The following is an 18,793-nucleotide window of genomic DNA, read 5'->3' on the forward strand; positions in this document are numbered from 1 at the left end:
ACCTATAAATATGACTCGGATCCACGGAGCAAAAAGTCACCATTTGAGTCACCATCAATCACCAACAGTCACCATCCGTACCTGTTAAAATGATCATTCCCTCCCCACTCACGGGTGTCATCTAGGCCAGGGTAAAGTCGGAAGAAACGCAGCATAAATAACCTTTCGCAGAATACCATCATATACACACCCGAAGTATGTAACGATAATATCCCACCAGGGTCTGAACTGCTCGTGATGTCAATGTTCCGCTAAGTGGCGCCATACCACCCGCTTCCCATGCATCACTCTATTCCTAGGTTTCCTAGATTTCACTCATAGCCTGGGTATTGGGCCTTTTACCTCGAGTAACTCCCACCCCAAAACAGAGGAACCACCTGTACAGAGGACGGCAACAACATGATAGTATGATGCATGCAGACATTAATGCAAATATAGATACACGCTGGTTAGAATAATAAATGCAATAAATCAAACATCACAAGCAACCCAAACTAATCCTAAAACGCTAGGAAGGACTCGCTTAGGGACGATGGACCAGCATAGGTCGACATCATGCGTCCCCAGCAGAGTCGCCAGCTGTCGCATCCTGCGAAAAATCAACCGGCGAGGCTCGAAAATAAAACAACACACACAGAGCCGCCACTGCGCGTTATTTATCCCAAAATAGGGAAAGGAAACGCTCAGAGAAACCTGGAAAGGAAATGGTCTCGCGACCAAAGAGACAGGGTAAGGGAGTCGGTTACGCAAGGGGAAGGTATTAGCACCCCTCACGTCCGTCGTACTCGACGGGATCCACGTCCTAGAATAAAAGAAAAGGTTGCTAAACATCACACACACACACGGGGAACGCAGGTGGGGTTAAGAGAAGGGAGCTCGATAAGGTATCGCACCTTATGCCTACATATCTTGTCTGGAACAAGAATCAGAGCCACTGTAGTTCGGCTTACGCACGCCAAACAACACAAAACATACAAACAAGCAAGGGTGGCAAACATGGAGCCCGACAACCACTGGATGGAATTACGTCGGCATCCGAACCAAAACACACTCAAAACGGCGAACGTGGAGCCCGACTGCCAATCACTGGGCTTACGTCGGCATCCGAACCAAAACACACAGTCAAATAACAAGTAAACACACGCAAAAAAGAAAAAGGTTGCCCGGAGAGGTCTCGCACGACCCCCTGCCTACATACCTCGTCTGGAACGAGGATCAGGGCGATGTAGTTCCCCTGAAAGGGACTAAATTGCTAACCAGAAACCGGGGAAAACACGACACTAGGGAGCTGAGACTCGAGCCTAATGTTGTCATGCAAAGTCACCCTAAGTTCAGGTTTCTACCTACTTGCATCAGTGCGATCTAATCCTAACCAGGAAAGAAGAAAGCATACAAGCATACATCATATATCAAATGAGAACAGGCATCTCAAACAAGCATGTCAATCAGAGATTCACAGAGCACCCGCTATAACCAAACAAGAGGCTCAATCAAAGGGGTTTGACCGCCGAAGCGAGTCGTCTGTACATGTTTTGACTTGCTCTTAACCTTGCCATTACGAGGCTAAGGTGAAGCAGATGAAGAGGTGAAGTGAGGATCAGACCTCACAGCTCATATCCCTAACCAGGGAGAGCATCTGACAAATGAGCATGGGTCCAGAATAGGGGAACCCTTCTATACTCAGAGACTCTGACTCAATGTGCACTGCACGGGATCTTGGGTTAGGATCTCAATGCTTCAACCATGTAATGGGAGCAAGGAGAAGACTCAACTGAAGAGTGGGGGGTAGGCTGCATACCCCTACCTTCCACCAATTGCCTTATTTAAAGGACTTTCACCTGCTTGGGCTTAAAAACAAACAACCACAATCATTGCCTCTTGAGGAGGACTTCAGACATTTATTTGCCCGGCCCGGTAACAGCCGGGTCTCCAGACTACATGAAGTCAAGAGATTTTACCTCTATGCAAGTTGCTTAAGCAACGCAAAGCAAAAGTTCACAAGGAACTGAGCAACTAAAGTACCTGGAAACAATCAAACACAGTTAGTACTCAGACAGACAAAACCAAACAGCAAGTGTTCAATCAATCAAACTATACAAAGCAATGCACAACAAAGCAAGCTCAAAGCTTAAGCCCAAGCTTCAAAACCTACAAAACAATGTTATGTTAGTGTACCAACATCAACAACATCAATTAAAATAGATTTGGATCATTCTCCATGTGCATTATGCTTTTGATCCTGAAAAATCAAGCAAACATTAGCAACTAGACCACTAGGCTAAGCCTAGGGTCCAAAGGCAATAAAAATTCCTAAACAGCAAGGTATCCACCAACCAATCTCAAATTAAAGTCAAACAAGAGCAAACACCATTGGTCTCATGTTTATATCATTCATCATGCTCATGTTGTGCACAAAACAAGGCAAACTAGTTCAAATGAAGCACCAAGCATACAAACAGAACTATTGCATTCAAATCCACATCAAAATAAATCCAAAAATTCTCAAATAAATTACACCTAAACAGGGGCTAATCTAGGTATGGCACACCAAATTTGAGCTTAATTGGGCAAATGGAACCATGTCAATGAAAATCAACAAAAACAGTCACAATTTCATGCTCCAAATCACATCATCAATACATGCTTCCACTTCAAAAATTCATATCTCAATGAAAACAAAAAAGAAATGGATGAGACCAAAACAGGGAGGTCCTAACATGTGTCTATTACAAGCATGCCAAATTTCATGATCATACAATATAATGTGAGCATTTCTCAATCAATCTACCAACATGTATCATATGAGCTTGCAATTGTGACCAACAGAGATGAAAAATCATGATCAAATTGAAAATGCAATGTAAAATTCCACAAAAATTCTCATAGCTTCCTAACATGTTAACTAAGCATCATGCAAAATTTCAATCAATTTCAACATGTATAGGTCACTCAAATAATTCCAGCAAATTGACATCAAGAGGTGTGACACAAATTGTCACACCTAAGTTCCAAAATTCACATCTCAATGGCTAGGTATCAAAAATGCATGAAATTTACATATAAATGAACATCAACCAGTCAAGAATCATCACAAAAATTGGCAAGAATTTATTTAACATTATGTGCATTTCATGAATCAATTGGCAAAAAGTGTCAAAATGTAACACATGTGAAAGAAGCCTAGGTCAATCCAAAAATATGCCATGCACAACTTTGACCAATAGGTCAAAAAAATTCTAAAGTCAACAAGGAAGTCATAGAAAAAATCTCCATATTTTTCTGAATTTTCTACTATTTTTTATGCATTTTTTAAGGTGTTAAAATATTTGTTAATAATTAATTAAAATTAATTAAAATGCCAATGGCATATCTGTAATTATGGATGGCGCGGGCGGTAAACACGATTTTTGAAAATTCAAAACAGAATTTGGATCTACAGCACATTCAGCATCATCTTTAACCACGAAATTTCCAGAAACATCACAAATGCTCAAGAACATGAAATTTCCAAATCGTCACCAAAATCAACAAGGAGGTAACCGTTCGAACCGTAGGATCACGTAGAACACGAATATGCATTCAAATCATCCTAACAATTCCTAAATCATGTGAATCGTGCAAGTTAGGGTTTGACGTCTAAGCTTCAAGTCCAGATTTCTTACGCTACAGTGGATCATTCACGAATCTAAACATATCATTGTAATCTACACAGCATGAACTTCCAAAAGCATATGAACATTAAACATTTCGTGAGTTTCGAATTTCACCAACCTGGAAATTGCAGCGCTGGAATTGTTGTTCTTGAAGCTCTATTTCCACAAACAGATGAACACGGATGATAAGGAAGATGTTTGATGCGCTTGCTTCAAGTCCAGGTTGCTTCTAGTGCTTGAATCCGAGTTTCACCATTGATGATGCACTTTTGGACAACTGCGATTTGCCACTCTTCTCACTCCAATTTCCACAAACAGATTCAGATGATGATAAGAGGAGTTGGATGCAAAAAGAAATCCGAGAATTCGTTGAGGAATGAAGAAGTTTGGTGAGTTTGAGTCCAATGTGTTCTTGAGAGGTTCTTGAGAGAATGAAGAGTTTCTGATCCAATCTTGGTAAATGTGAAATTCTGTTATGATTATGGAGTGATTAGGTTTTTATATGTTAGCTTAATCCAACTCTAATCAAGTTAATTAGCTAAATGGCATTGTTAATGAAATTGTAATTTCCAAATGAGGGGTAAAAATGGAATTTCACTATGCCAGCTAGTGCCACCTGTTTTGACAGCACATACACCTTCCAATTATCATATGTGAGCTGTAGAAACTTGCCTCATGCTCATTGGTTGTGTAAATCTCAAAATCACCATGTGGATGCATTTGTCCATTTTTAACCATTGCATTTTTCAAGCCAAATCTCAATTTACAAGGCCTATGCAAGAAATGATGATTCCAACACACTCTAAATTCCATTTATGAGGTGTAGAAAAAATCCCATCTCCAAATTCCAATTATTTTAAGAGTTGGACAATTTTGCCCCTGGTCCAATTCAACTGTCCAGTTGAAAAGTGACTTTTTGCCTTGGCTACTTTTGGGAAAATCCAATTATGCACCCTCAAAGTACATGTTAAATGGAGTTTGTGCATATAAAGAACTTGCAATTTGGACAAAGCATGTGGAAATTATGGCCTCCTGATTACAGGTAATTTCTGAATTTCACTGAGCCCTAATTTTCAAACCATACATTGGATTTTCAAGTTCTTGGACTTTTTGGAAAGGTGAGAACAAGATCTACAACTTTCATGTTGAACAAATTTTCATTTGAAGCTTCCTTGGACACGTGGCTTTGAGGTCCAAAACTTTCCATTTTTGGAAACTTCAATTACAAGTCACTTTCTATTTTTAGCAGTTTTTGTTCTGACTTGCTTTTCTTCATTCTTAAGCTTTACAATGTCATTTAACACTTGTTCCAACATGAATGAAGTGTATCCAACTCATTTCCACCTCCAAATCCATCAGATCATGTACAGTTGACCACAGTTGACTTTTCAACTGACAGATGAATCTGGCAATGCATTGATCAAATTGAGCCCCAATCTTCAACTGAAATGGCTCAAGGGTGAAACCCTAGCCTCAATAAACACAATATAATCATAGAATGAACCCCATAACCATCATAAACCTCATCTCCTGACTATGCCCTGACTGGCCCAATGCAACTGATTAGGGTTGACCAGTGGTCAAAACCCTAATCTCAAGGAATCAGCTTCAATCTTCTGATGACATCCAACCATGATGATGATGATGTATCATTGCAATCAAGATGAAGACCAATCTCCCCTGAGAATCATGAAACCCTAATTCACAGCCCAATCCTCAGATGGCCAATGATCAGTCAATAAACCCTAGGCTTGCACTTAGACTTCCTCATCCTCTGATCAAGACTTGGAAAGATGACTTGCACAATGTAACCACATGATATGCAATATGCAATGCCTAATGACCTAAAATGATATGCACAATGTTAATGCTAGTCCCAAGAGAGGAGGGCAAATTTTGAGGTGTTACATTAATCACAATTAGGCTTGGTTAATTGAGATTAAGGAAAAATGAAGCAAAGTGCAAAAAATGCAAATGAGATTATGCATGGCCATGTGCACATGAACAGTGCCATGTTATGCTTCAAGTTCACTTAAAAACATCCAAAAATCAACATGGAATGGTTAAATTGCTTGTATAATCCATCAAATTTGAATTATCAATTTTCCCTCCAAAATGCACATGTATGGACAAATGATCATATGAGCTTCTTTTATGCATGGCAATGGTTGATTTGTAATCTCTTGGTCATGACAAGCATTTTGCAAAAAGAGTGGACCAATTTGGAGTTTTGTAGCAAACGTTATGCCATGTTGAACTTCCATGTATACTTTGTGATCTTTTGGCCATAACTTCTTAACCATCCATCATATGAACATGATCTTGGACTTTTTAAAAATGGAAGAGAAAGATCTTCAACTTTCATGTTCATCAAAAATCTATTTGAAGCTTCTTTGATGTTGGAAAATCAAGTTGAATGTGGACCAAAAACTTGCCATTTTTGGAAACTTTGAATTACAGGTCATTTTCCATTTTTGGAAACTTTTGCCATGACTTCAAACTCTTCAAGATAGGTGTTTGAAATGACAAATGAACTTCTTTTGAACATTAATGAGGTGTTTAAATCATCTCCCCATCCTCAAAGTCCTCAGTTGACTTGCAGTTGACTGTATTGGTCTTTAGATGACTTGGAATGCCTTGATGAACTTGAACCTTAACCACCTGATGAAATGGCTTCAAAATGAAACCCTAGCTCATATAAGCTCTTTATATTAATCATGTGGTCTTCATCTCAAGGAAAGTATCTCAGCTCTTGCACAAAGGATTCTCTTGATGCTAATTCTGACTGCCATGATGGAATGCAATATGGAATGTTAAATGACCTAAAAAAATGAATGCATGAATGAGGAAGGCAAATTTGAGGTGCTACACTTAGGAGAAGAAAAATCAATGAGTTTGTTTGGGTTTTAGGAATGCTCATGCAAAAAAGGAAGTCCTAGACGAAGGAACAGTGCTACCTTAATTGACATGCAAACGAGAGACTATACGAAGCCTAGCAATCCTATGGGGAGACGATCACACCATACAAAACAAACATGCATAAAGTAAAATGCCACCAAGGGGGCTCACACCTACATGGGTAGGGCTTTAGTCAAGAGGGGTCATATCAACCTTGACAAATAAGCCATGGAATAGGTAATCAAATGGGCTCTTAACCACTGACATTGAACGTCAGGGTGAGCAGATCAAAAGGGTAATGAGGATAAGACCTCATAGCTCTTAACCCTAGACAGGGTGAGCTCATGACAAAAAGTGGGGATTCAGAAAGGTGGAACCCTCTTCACTAACTGACTGGACAAAAGATCTTGGGCTTTTGTTCTGAAGCATCAGCACGTAGTGTGAGCATAAAGAACGACACACTGAATAACAGGGGATTGATAACTAATCCCTTTTATCCGTCAATTGCCTCTTCGTGGAGGTCTTTAGCAATGGTGCCTCCTTTTGGAGGTCTTTGGGCACAAAAGTAAACAAACAAAAGAAAACATTACCTCCTATCGAGGTCTTCCAGCTAAGAAAGCGGTAAAATGCGGGAAAGATAAAGGGATCAAGAGGTCTACCACACGGATAAAGATCCGAAGTAATAACAGCTAAAGAAATAAGAAACCCAGAGATCTCTCGAGCTGGCACCATCAAAGAAAGCAAGTCAATACAGGTAATCGGAATAAATCTCCAAATGGTATCCCACAAATAAAGTGGAATGCCAAGCAAGCTATCCTTTCAGGAGTCATGTGAGCCCTCACAAAAAACTCAACAAATAGGTTAGAGTGACAAGATGGGGTGCAATCAAGAGTTTCCCTAAATCAAAATGTAACCACATGAATCATGCCATTAAAATTCACAAAAAGAGCTCACAAAAAGCAACCAAGTGTAGGAGGCCTAAACCTCTTGTCAAACACATGCATCAAAAGGGTATCAAAATTCAAAGTCAGGGGGCAAGGATCCACACATCAAGGCATGACATACATACTAAAACATGTGCCCACATGCAAAACCTAACGATACCCACTCTTCCAAATTCACCCATAATACCTCATACATTCAGAAATTTCAGGTTGAAAGTATAAAGTAGTGGAAATAGGGCATACCTGATTGAGGAGGATCAATTGAAATTGAATTGCACCGTTGGCTTTGCAGAACAATCTTAGGGTTTATATGAGAGGGAATTGGTTCTTTGCAGATGAGTTCCCTTCAGTCTCCGGAGGTTGCTCTGAATTAGTTAGAATCTCTCTAGGGTTTTGTTCCAAGGAAACTTCAGAGTGTTTTCAGCTTTCACCAATTCTCCTCTTGTTTTTTCCTTTACTGAAATTTCAGGATTTATAACTTGATTTTCATGGCTTTGTGGGCTCAAATGAGAGAGGTCCAAGTCCAAGATTTTTCTGTTATATTTTATTTATTTATTTATTTATTTATTTATTTATTTTTTCGTTTTTCGTTTTTTTCTCGTTTTTTTTAATTTTATTATTTATTTATTTATTTTTAATTTTATTATTTATTTATTTATTTATTTTTATTTTTATTTTTTTATTTTTTTAATTTTTTTTTATTTTCAAAACGCGTGGGCTTCGCCTAGCGAGCATTACAGTTCAAGAAATTTCTCTGAGCGTAGATGATTCTGGTGGCTTTTCTTGGGACTCGCTAGGCGACCCATTCTGCTCGCCTAGCGAGCATGACAGCTCATGAACAAACTTTTGCTCCTTCAAGATTAACGTTTTGACTGATGAATAGACCCCATTTGAACATGTTGGAAGTATCTCAAGTCATTCCCTTGTGTTGACTGATCACTCAGATATGACCCACAAAGTGTCTTGGATGATATTCAAGCTTCTTGGATCTAATTCCGATTGACATGATGAAATGCAGTATGAAATGTTAAATGACTTAAAAATGAATGCATGAATGAGGGGGGTAAATTTTGAGGTATTACAGTGACGACCGTCACAGATTCATGATGCTCGTCACGACCCAGACTATGACGACCGTCACAGGCCCATGACGAGCGTCACGCGGCCACAAAGTGCACTTTGAAACAGTCAGCCACAGGCACCCAAACGTGCCTAAATCTCCTCCAACAAACTTATTCCCACGGGTTCTTCACTCAAGACCAAGTCTCCCTTGATTTTCTCAACCACCAAGACCTAATGGACACTATATAAAGGACCCAAATGGAAAAAATTGAGGACGCCTACTTTTACACTTACGCTCTGCAATTTAGTTTTATGGCTTTCTAGCTTTTAGTATTTTCTTTTCAGCAACCTTGTTTCCGTTGCCTTATTTTATTTGCCATTCTTTTTAGAATTCCGTTTTTCCCTTTTCCTACAGTTTTCCAGTTAGCCATAGTAGTAGTTTCCTACACTGGGGAACTACTACACTCTATTTAATTTTAGTAGTAATTTGTATTGAAGAAGCAAAGCCTACCGACTTGTGGAGGACTGCTCAAGTACTCCAAGAATCGCTATACTATGTTACTTCGATCTCTAGGTTTTTATTGATTATCATTATTATTGCCCAATTGTTATTATAAGCATGTTTGCCGCAATGTTGATCTGTTTATGCCTTGTGTTTGCCTTATTTAACATGTCCGGCTAGATTACCGGTATCGGTATTGTTATACGGTGAACTGACTTTTGTGTTTTTGCTTTGGAAAGTAAATGTCGCGAATAGCAAGAGTCGCCACCGACTTTTCTTTTATCCAATAAGGAAAGGTGGAAAAGAACAGGAAAGACCTTGATTAGATTTTGGGTTCGGGAGGTACATTATACAAAGGGAAGGTGTTAGCACCCTTTGTATCCATGGTTATCCATGGGCTCTTAATTGCTTAACTCACTTATGTTTTCCTTGTTTGAGAAAGTGTTTGGGAAACTATTTTGAAAGGAGAATTTAACTTTGTAATGATTCTTGTATGAATGTATACAAAGTGTTTATCTCGTTTGATTTTGAAAGATGTTTAGAAAAATATAACTCGACAATGATTCTGGTGCGAATGTATACCAAGTGGTGATTTTCTGAAAGATGTTTTGAAAAAGTGTGAGGTGTGAAAAGTATTTTAAGCTGTGAGTAGGCATTTAAGAGTTATACCTAACCAGGGTCTTTATGGGTATTTCCTATCCTTAGGAGGGTAAAACTGTCCTTACTATTGAGAAGTAAGTAGTCTTATCCTTTAGATGTAAAGGGACATCGTAGGGTCATCGATTGGTCATTGAAGGCAACATTTGTAAGGATACCTTAGCATTCGAAGGGACGATCATCATTTAACCGTAGGCTACCACGAAGGGTCATCGAGGGACAAAGTCATGTATTTGAAGGCAACATTCGAGGGACTATGATGATTTAACCGAAGGGTCTTTGCTAAGGGTATCCTTACATTCGCGGGACATGACCGTAATATCGTAAGGCAACAAAGAGAGGGCCAAGATCATATGTTCGAAGGCAATGTAATCAGTCACGTAATTAAAATGAATCTTCACAAGGGTATCCCACAAATAAAGTGGAATACCTAGCAAACTGTCTCTCCAGGAGTATGTGAACCCTCACAAAAATTCAACAAACGGGTTAGAATACCAAGCTAGGGTGCAACCAAGAGTTGCACCAAACAAAAGAATCACAGCAATAATAGTGTCAGGAAAACAGCGTGCAGATGCAATAGAAAACATGTTAATTAAGTACAGAACAGATTAGAATGCAAACGAAAAAAAACAAATACTGTCATGTTCGCTACTGCCTCGCCTAGCGAAGGCTTGGCGAACCCTCGCTACATGCTCGCTCAGCGAAGTGCTGGCGAACGGCTGCGGGTTCTGGGTTCTTCTTTGATAACAGTGCGATTTCGGGAACCCCAAACCCTATGGCATCCATTACAGAAATTACATGGTTAAACATTCAAGATATCGTGTTACACATTCATGCATATTTAAACCCATATGCAAAACCTAAATGAGAAATTCAATCATAATGCCTCATGTATTTAAAGATGTCAAATTAGGAGCATAAAATAGTGGGGGTGTGGCAAACCTGTTTGCAATTGCAATTGCACCGTTGGACTTGCAGATTACTCTTATGGTTGGTGTCGGATTGAGTTGGGCGGAGGTAACCTTTGTGCAGATGAGTTTCCTTCAGGGTTTCCTTTAGGGTTGTTCTGGATTCTCTTGGTTAGCCTCCAGGGTTTTTCCGGTTGCCTCTGTTAGGGTTTTCTCTTCCTCCTTCTGTCTCCGTCTACCTGTGTGTCTCTTTCTGAATGAAGTTCTGGTATTTATAATAATTGTCTTGCTGGGCTCAGAATTAAGCCCAAAATTTTCTGGTATTTCGTGAGCTCGCTAGGCGAGTGAGGTAGCGAAGGATTCGCTTAGCGAAGGGTTTGCTCGCCTAGCGAGCATGCCAGTTTAGGTCATCTTCTGGATTTGGTAACCTGTGAGCTGGACCCTTGTTCCTTTAACATTAATGTCTTGACCATGGATTAGAATGTCTTGAAAAATGTCCTGAACACTTAACGGGAAAATTTTGGGGTATGACAGCTGCCCCTGTTCAATATTCATAAACCGAGAGAGTTAGAATGGTATGTATGCCATTCGTGATCTGGAGGTGGAAGATTATTGAACACTTAGAATGCCCCAAAAATTTGCGCTTGTTAATTAAAAGTTAGTCTTGATGGAGATGGGCTTAGAGATGCCACCCAGAAAGTATGATGACGGGGTGAGCTGAACCTGATGCGATAAGGATCAAAATGGGTCATACGCCGCTGGGGATAAAGGATCAGACTGGATCATATGCTAGATCGTATCTGAATTGCAGAATGAACCGTCCGTTAGGCTGTATCTGGAGAGGTAAAGATCAGAATGGATCATACGCTAGATCGTATCTGAGTAGCAGAATGAGTCGTCCATTAGGCGGGTGACTTTACTGGGGATGAAAGATCAGACCGGATCATACGCTAGATCGTATCTGAGTAGCAAAATGAGCCGTCCATTAGGCTGTATCTGAGATAAAAGGTAGTCGTACGCTAGACTACATTTCAGAATATACCGTATGCTAGGTAGCATCTGGGTAGCAGAATGAGCCGTCTGTTAGGCTGTATCTGGAGAAATAAAGGTCAGAATGGATCGTACGCTAGATCGTATCTGAGTAGCAGAATGAGCCGTCCGTTTGGCTGTATCTGATGATAAAAGGTAGTCATACGCTAGACTACATTTCAGAATATACCGTACGCTAGGTAGTATCTGAGGAATAGAGATCAGAATGGATCGTACGCTAGATCGTATCTGAGTAGCAGAATGAGCCGTCTGTTAGGCTGTATCTGATAATGTTTGTATATGTTGTATTCGCGATAAATGTCTGGGATGGGCTTAAAGATGCCATCATTAGGAGGATGTCAGAATGCTTATCAGAATGAACATTCATATGGATTATATCTGAAAGATGCATCTGAATCTCAAATGTAACCGATGAGGGTGTCCGTCTGAATGAACCTTTATTTTGACTGTATCGGGAGGATAATTAACCTGAAAAAGTTAGCCTCATGCCATGTCATGATGCATGAGATGTTTTATGCTTTTGAAAATAAATGCGAACATTGCATGCACGTATACGATGTGAAATGATGCATGAATGAATTATGCGTCCGAAAAACTTTGCCAGGGGAAAATAAATCCCCATATTCTGGTTGGAGATATTTGTATTGATGACCCTTTCTTAGCTGGGGATATTTGATTTCTTGTCTGATGGTAGAAATATTCAACAGGACCAGGTTGGGGATAAAAGAGATGACCAGTCTGTCTAGTAATGCCAATTTCTTCTGGGAAATAACTGGTTTTGCTGGGGAATAGGATTAGCAACCGGATTCATCGGAAAGCATGGTTAGACTTTATCCTCGACCTTAAAGTCTTTTAGTAACTGCTATTTCTATTTCATGCATGTATTTTCGGTAAACATCAATCATGTTCAAATGCATATATTAATTCGAATTAAATCAATGGACGTTTATGCAAACAAAACAGAGAAAGTAAAACAAAAGAATATTTTTGGAAATAAAATTATATTGATTTTGAAAGAGGGCCTATAAATAGGCAATTTGAGTACAAGGAGACAGAAATCCTAGTAAGAGGAAATTGTCAAGAAAACAAAGAAAAAGCTATGAAGAAAAAGTCCTATTGATTTTAATTCCACTACTGTCATTATGTCTTCAAGCCTCTCATCTCCTGCTGTCGGATAGAAGTGATTGGCTTGTTCCGTCCCTTTGACTCGGGTGAAGTTGACTGAGAACGGGACATAGTCATACGCTTTAATCCCTAATTTTTGCCTGGACCGCCTTTTCAGGTTTTCAGTCCACCAGGATACCCTTTTTTGTCCAAGCCGCCTTTTCAGGTTTTCGACTTGCCGGGTGTACATTTTTTATATGTTTATCCCTAATTTTTGCCCGAACCCTTTTGGTTCGCCGGGATGCCCTTACTTTTGCCTAGATACGTCGACCTAGCGGGTCTCTTTTATGCGTAGTATTTTTTAACTATGTCTGCGTTCACGGGATGTGGGAAGTCTTCGCCATCCATTGTAGCAAGCATCATGGCTCCACCAGAGAATACCTTCTTAACTACAAACGGCCCTTTGTATGTGGGAGTCCATTTGCCTCTAGAATCACCTTGTGGTAGAATGATACGCTTTATTACCAAGTCGCCAATTTGATATACCTGTCTCTTGACTTTTTTATTAAACGCTTGGGTCATGCGCTTCTGATATATCTGCCCATGACAAACAGCCGCAAGTCTCTTTTCATCAATCAAATTCATCTGATCGAGTCGAGTCTGAATCCATTCATCTTCATCTAAGCCTGCATCTTTCATAATTCTTAGAGAGGGAATCTGAACTTCCACTGGTAAAATGGCTTCCATTCCGTAGACTAAAGAGAAAGGAGTTGCCCCTGTCGAAGTGCGCACTGAAGTGTGATAGCCATGAAAAGCGAAGGGTAACATCTTGTGCCAGTCTTTGTATGTTACTGTCATCTTTTGTATGATCTTCTTAATATTCTTATTAGCAGCTTCTACGGCACCATTCATCTTTGGTCGGTACGGAGAAGAGTTATGGTGTTTTATTTTGAACTGTGCGCAGAGTTCAGTAATCATCTTGTTGTTCAGATTAGTACCATTATCGGTGATAACTCTTTCAGGGATGCCATACCGACAAATAAGACTATTCTTGATGAACCGTGCCACCACATTCTTGGTGACAGAAGCAAATGAGGTTGCCTCTACCCGCTTTGTAAATTAATCAATAGCAACAAGAATGAAACGATGTCCATTGGAAGCAGTAGGTTTAATCTCCCCAATCATATCAATACCCCACATTGCAAAGGGCCAAGGTGTTGTCAACACGTTCAATGGAGCAGGAGGCACATGTACTTTGTCCGTATAGATCTGGCACTTGTGACAAGTTCTGGAGTGATGGTGGCAATCAGCTTCCATGGTAGACCAATAATACCCTGATCTCAGAATCTTCTTGGCCATCGTATGTCCACTAGAATGAGTCCCAAAAATACCGTCATGTATGTCTTCCATAATCTTTTCTGCTTCCCTTTTATCCACACAGCGAAGCAAAGTCGAATCATGATTACGTTTGTATAATACTCCATTACTCAAAAAGAATTTAGCGGAGAACTTCCTCAGGAATTTTCTGTCATTGATGGATGCCCCTTCAGGGTATTCCTGAGTTTCTAAATATCTTTTTACTTCGTGGAACCAAGGTTTCTCTTCTACTTCATAAGTATTAAGTTCATAACAATATGCTGGTTCATCTAATCGTTCAATGGTGATCATGGGAGCTTCATTGTCCCATCTGACTCTGAACATAGATGACATGGTAGCCAATGCGTCTGCCAACTGATTCTCTTCTCGCGGAATATGTTCGAATGTAATCTCTTCAAAGTATGGTATTAATGTCAACACCCGCTCTCGATAAGGGATGAGATTCGGATGTTTAGTGTCCCATTCTCCTTTGATCTGACTGATTACTAAGGTTGAGTCTCCGTACACACTCAAAAACTTGATTCTCAGGTCTATAGCAGCCTTGAGTCCCAAAATACATGCTTCATACTCAGCCATATTGTTGGTACAGTCAAAACATAGTCTAGCAGTGAAAGGCGTATGGCAACCTCTGGGAGAAATAATTACAAAACCAACACCATTGCCCAATGCATTAGAAGATCCATCAAAAACCATAGTCCATCGGGATCCCAGTTCGGGTCCTTCATCTGGTCCAGGTTCTTCATAATCAGTAACAAGCATGACATCCTCATCTGGGAACTCAAAATTCATAGATTGGTAATCATCAACTGCTTGATGAGCCAAATGATCAGCTAACACGCTTTCTTTGATTGCTTTCTGAGTAGTATATTGGATATCATACTCTATTAAAATCATCTGCCATCTTGCTATTCTTCCGGAGAGGGCAGGTTTCTCAAATATATATTTGATAGGATCCATCTTAGAAATCAATAAAGTGGTATGATTCAACATATACTGTCTTAGTCGGCGAGCAGCCCAAGCCAAAGCACAACAAGTTTTCTCGAGCAATGAGTATCTTGTTTCACAGTCGGTAAACTTTTTGCTAAGGTAGTATATGGCATGCTCTTTTCGACCAGACTCGTCATGTTGCCCCAACACACACCCCATTGAATTTTCTAACACGGTCAAATACATGATTAGAGGTCTTCCTTCAACTGGTGGCATCAGAATTGGAGGTTCTTGGAGATACTTCTTGATTTTGTCAAAAGCTTCTTGACATTCATCATTCCATATCATCTCTTGATTTTTCCTCAGTAATTTGAAGATGGGTTTGCAGGTAGCAGTCAAATGGGAGATAAATCGGGCAATGTAATTCAAGTGTCCCAAGAAACCTCTGACTTCTTTATCTGTATGGGGAACCGACATTTCTTGAATAGCTCTCACCTTAGCCGGGTCAACCTCAATTCCTTTACCACTGACAATAAAGCCCAAGAGTTTACCGGATCTTACTCCAAAGGTGCATTTGTTCGGGTTCAATCTCAACTTGTACTTCTTCAACCTCTCAAACAGTTTGTATAAATGATCGAGATGTTCTTCTTCAGTATGAGATCTGGCTATCATGTCATCCACATATACCTCTATTTCATGATGGATCATATCATGGAACAAAACCACCATAGCACGCTGGTATGTTGCCCCTGCGTTCTTCAAACCGAATGGCATTACTTTGTAACAGAAAGTGCCCCATTGCGTCACAAACGTGGTTTTCTCCATGTCTTCAGGTGCCATCTTAATCTGGTTATAACCTGAGAATCCATCCATGAATGAGAATACCTTATGTTGAGCGGTGTTATCTACCAGAACATCAATGTGCGGAAGGGGAAAGTCATCTTTGGGACTCGCTCTATTCAAATCTCTGTAATCTACACATATTCGTACCTTACCATCCTTCTTTGGCACTGGTACCACATTAGCAACCCATTGAGGATAAGAAGTAACAGCCAGAAAACCTGCATCAAATTGTTTCATAACCTCGGCTTTGATTTTCTCAGACATTTCAGGACGCATGCGACGAACCTTTTGCTTAACAGGATGACAATCTTCCTTCATTGGCAAACGATGCACTACTATATCAGTATCCAGTCCTGGCATGTCTTCATAAGACCAAGCAAAAATCTCTATATAGTCATGTAACATCTGAACCAATCTTTCTTTGACACCGTTTCCCAAGCCTGCTCCTATTTTGACTTCTTTCTTGTCTACTTCAGTACCCAGATTTACAATTTCAATTGATTCCTCATGCGGCTGTATAGTCTTTTCTTCTTGCAGTAACAGTCTGGCAAGCTCTCCAGGTACTTCACAATCTTCCTCACTTCCATCCTCGGCTTGGTAGACCGGATTTTCAAAGTCATAATGAACAGTAGCAAAATTATTATCAACAGGATCCAGAGTGAATATGGATCTGCAATTTGTTACGTGAGTGTGTGTAAGAAAGCATAGCTTGTTTAAAAGATGACAAGAAAGATAAAGAGCGCAATATTTGAATGCAAAAAGTCCATTGATTTATTGAATGTGGATATGCTTATGAAAATGACAAAACTCTTGACAAATTAGCTATTTGTGCCCCGGGCATAGACACAATGCTTTAAGAAGTTCAATTGTAAAAATTAAAAATTTGCAACACTAAAATAGGCAATAACAATTACTCCTGACTAAAGGAAATCGGGATAGTGTCTTCAGCCTTCCAATTATTGAGTCCGTCACCAATTGTTGGGAAAATCCAGCTATCCAGGTCGCAATCGCTATCAACATCTTCTACAACATTAATCTGATCTTTGACTATCTTTTCAGAGCTAAATCCCAGGCAAAATCTATCAAACTTGTACGGTACATCGATCAGTTGACCCCAGCCAGTACGACCACCATCTTCGACCACGGCTTGAGCGTCTTTCAGAGAAGTCATGGCAGGAGGAGCACGAATAACCTTGGGCACACGGGAAGTTGGCTTAAGGACAGGACTGGTCGGAGGAACTACTTCAAATGACTGAGAAGGAGTCTCAAAGAATTCACCATCCTTCTCGACGTATCTGAAGGTATGCACACTACTGACAATATACTCTTCTTCTCCACACACAGTGACAATCTTACCCTCTATTGGATACCTCAGCTTTTGATGGAGAGACGAAGCTACAGCACTGGCCCCATGAATCCAAGGGCGTCCCAGTAAGCAGGAATGGGCAGGACGGATGTTCATTACGTGAAAGGTAGTGTTGAAGACTTGAGGTCCTATCTTGATAGGGAGAACCACTTCACCATGGACAACGCTCTTCGCGCCATCGTAAGCACGCACCACAACGTCACTAGGTTTCAGTTCAATGCTTTTACAATCAAGTTTATCGAGCACAGCTTTCGGTAGCACATTCAAAGAAGAGCCATTATCGATCAACACATGAGACAAGGTGATGATCCCCTTACACTCAATGGAGATATGCAAAGCTTTATTGTGATTCTTTCCTGCTGGTGTCAGGTCAGCATCGGAAAAGCCTAGGCCATTATCAACAGCCAAGTTAGCAACATAATTTTCGAACTGATCGACAGATGTCTCCTGAGGTACATGAGCGGTCTTCAAGAATTTATCAATGCATTGGCATGAGATTCAGAAGATAACAACAAGGATAACATCAAAATTTTAGACGGAGTATGCCCCAACTGTTCTACCACATCAAAATCACTCTTGCGGATGATTTTCAGCATTTCTTCCATTTCCTGTTTGGCAACATCTTCGGTAGTAACTTCGACTGGTGTCCTTGACTGAGAAGGATTGATTACTGGTTCTTTTCCTCGAGTTTTAGGGACGGGAGGTGAGATTTCTGGAGAAAAGATCCTTCCGCTTCAAGTAATTTTACTAGTCCCAACAATGTCAACGTCATTAGGATTAGCAGAATTATCATCTTGCTTTATGCCATGGATGTAAACATCACCTCCATAATTCCACAGAATGGCTTTGCTTGAGGAATACGGTACTGGTCCAGGTGCAGTAATAATTAGGGGAGCTACCTTGGGCTCAGCAGTAATCTTCACAGGCACTCTAGTAGCGGTAATCTTCACTGGAACTTTGGACCCAGCAATCACAAATATTTCTTCAATAGGGTTTTCCACCTTAGGAATCTTTTCAAAGAGAATTGTACGATCATCCATCAGTCGTTGAATACCATTCCTCAACTTCAAGCAATCATTGGGTCGGAGTATACAGAGATCACAATTTTCAGCACAACCTGGAAATAAACCAGCTTGCAATAAATTCTTCTTGATGGTCAGGAGAGGAGATGCTAAGTCAGCTACATTAGAAATGTGAGAATTGTCATCCACAACATTAACAGTCTTGTCATGATTAGGCATAGGAGCAGTGATGACATTAGGAGTCTCCGGAGGATCAAATTCAATTTCTCCAGTGTCGATCATATCCTGAATCTTGTTCTTCAACAACCAACAATCGTTTGTATCATGCCCGGTGTAACACCCTTCTAAAATACCCCAATAATTAATTAAAATAACAAAATATGAATCAGAGTAGATATGCAATTTCAGGGTGTCACACTTGACACTTCACACCATTCACCAAATAACTTGTCATGCTCAATTATTAATCAAAATAAAACA

The sequence above is a fragment of the Lathyrus oleraceus genome, chromosome 2 (genome assembly GCF_024323335.1).
Source record: "Lathyrus oleraceus cultivar Zhongwan6 chromosome 2, CAAS_Psat_ZW6_1.0, whole genome shotgun sequence".
In the NCBI taxonomy this organism is placed as follows: Eukaryota; Viridiplantae; Streptophyta; class Magnoliopsida; order Fabales; family Fabaceae; genus Lathyrus; species Lathyrus oleraceus.